Source organism: Rutilus rutilus (assembly GCF_951802725.1).
Source record: "Rutilus rutilus genome assembly, chromosome: 5".
NCBI classification, from domain to species: domain Eukaryota; kingdom Metazoa; phylum Chordata; class Actinopteri; order Cypriniformes; family Leuciscidae; genus Rutilus; species Rutilus rutilus.
The window spans coordinates 34,434,093-34,436,279 of record NC_140213.1 but is presented as its reverse complement, the minus strand read 5'-3'; the positions used below and the strand labels follow the sequence as shown (position 1 = coordinate 34,436,279).

Sequence of the window (2,187 nt, the reverse complement as noted above, 5' to 3'; positions counted from 1 at the left end):
GTCTTTTGTTGGATCGCAACGTTCGTGTCTGGCCCGTGGAAGAGACGGAATTCACTTCACCGAGAGAGAGATCAGCAAGCAAGGTAAAAAAAAAGAAAAAACATTCTGTGTGTGCTGACAGGATTGTGCCCAGTTTAACCTATGTTATAACGTTAATATTAGCCTACTAACGTTACTCGTCGTCAACATGGCGGTAACGAACTTTACCATGGTAAACTGAGCTAACGTTTCATTTTACACACTTTATTAGATTATTGAATTGTCGAGTTAAAATATGCCAACGAGCAACGCGTTTACATTAACAATAAATGTGAATAAACTAATGTGAAATTCTGTTTATAGCCTAATGTTGGCCTACTGATGAGAACCTTTATAGTTTTAGCATTAGTTTGCAAACTATACCATATAGGTTTTTTTTTTTAAATGGAATTTAAAATTTACTTCCATTTTTGTGTTTAAAGGCAACTGCAACAAAGCGCCAATTCGCGCCAGTGACCTAGCAAGATTCCAGAGGTAGGCCAGCCCATTTGTGATATCTTTTGAGATAAGTTTGCTGAAATGATTAGCAATACGCTATGTGAAAATTGCTTTTGAGCCACTGGTGCAGACTAGGTAGCTTACAATATCTTATAAAATTGGCTAACTTTATATCAAATAAGTGACCTTTGCATTATGTCTAACTTAATTACACAGCAAATGAACCAATCAGAAGATGGACCATTGTCTTTGTTCAGTCTCACCAGATTAAATGTATCCAGGTAAGCACTGCAGTAAAACTCTCACTAATTCATTCATACCAAATCTAGCATTCTAAACAACTTAAGTTTATATTTTTGCATTATTTAGATATTTTATTAGCCAGAAGACTCTACCATTGCAGTCCCACCTGACTAGGAAGGTCCTAATATCAGCGCACAGGTGGGTTAACTACTGTAGGAAGGAGAACGATCATCACACAGTGATTTCTTGCATGTGTCTTACAGTGTATTTGTCTCAAACAGGTACTCCTTCACTGCAGACAAGCTGAAATGGGCTAAAATCATCGATTTCAGTCTGTCTTTCTATGGATCTCAGCATTTTTGGACAGAATTTAGGATTTGTAAGTATTAAAATTGAATCTGGCATAATTTAATTTAGTTCTTTTGTATGCTATTTATTGACAAAAGCTGTTTACAAATATATATTCTTAAGTTTTTGTGAAAATAATAATAAAAATGAACAAAAAAGGAGGTTAAAAATAATGTGACACTAATATTCTCTCTCTCTCTCTCTCTCTCTCTCTCTCTCTCTCTCTCTCTCTCTCTCTCTCTCTCATATAGTTTTGGAACCGGGATCTCCTCTGAAGGACTGAGCACATTTGTGTTTGTGGGCACGCACACAGACCAGGGAACACTCTGATGTTGTCAATCAAGTTCTGAACAGGAACCAATCTTTGGAGAAGTTCATTTATTCACAAAGGTGGACAAAAACATTGTGTTGGCTTTTTAAAGATTATTTTGATGATGATTTTTACTCCTATGCTGTATAAAAGATGGAGTAGACAGTCAGACATTGATAATAATAAGAAATGTTTCTTGAGCATCAAAGAGACTTCTTTCAAAAACATTAAGACACTTAGCTAAAACATACCAAAATTTTATTTCAAAGTGAACTATCCCTTTAAATACTTCTTTTGGCCACCAGTGTACATGAATCCAACAATTTTTTGGAAATAAGTGAAATTATTTTTAAGGTGGGGTTATGTGTCTTGTATTGTGAAAAGAACTGTGTTTTGTCCTGTGTTGGACATTTCCTTTTTGACTGCTTAAAAATTTATTTATATTCTGCAGTTTTATGAATGTAATGGTTGATATTTCATTATAATACTTGTATAAGCTAAACAACCAATGACTCTACAAGTCTACATTCATTTAGTCAAATGCTAATGTTTTGTTTATGGTTTTATGTATGTTTGCAAAAATGTTTGCAGTGAAGGACAGCACATAATGTGTTAATTTAACACGTTTACACATCTTTGTGCTAACCTCTCTGACATATTTACTTTGTTAAAATCATTAACACAATGAATGAGTTAAAATTAACACAAAAAATGTTGTCTCTAAACTCATCCATTAATGTGTAAAAATGTCACACATCATTTCCAGCATTGGCATGTTTATTTTGTGATATATATGAAATGTTTAAAAA

General features: G+C 33.8%; 1 long non-coding RNA gene across 1 annotated transcript; it reads left to right on the top strand.

Moving 5' to 3' along the window:
- The first annotated feature begins 449 nt into the window (after positions 1 to 449).
- On the top strand, positions 450 to 1,268 carry LOC311291226. Its single transcript, XR_014627520.1, has 4 exons — positions 450 to 513; positions 694 to 758; positions 847 to 918; positions 1,002 to 1,268. It is a non-coding gene; the product is annotated as an uncharacterized lncRNA (long non-coding RNA).
- The last annotated feature ends 919 nt before the right edge of the window (positions 1,269 to 2,187 follow it).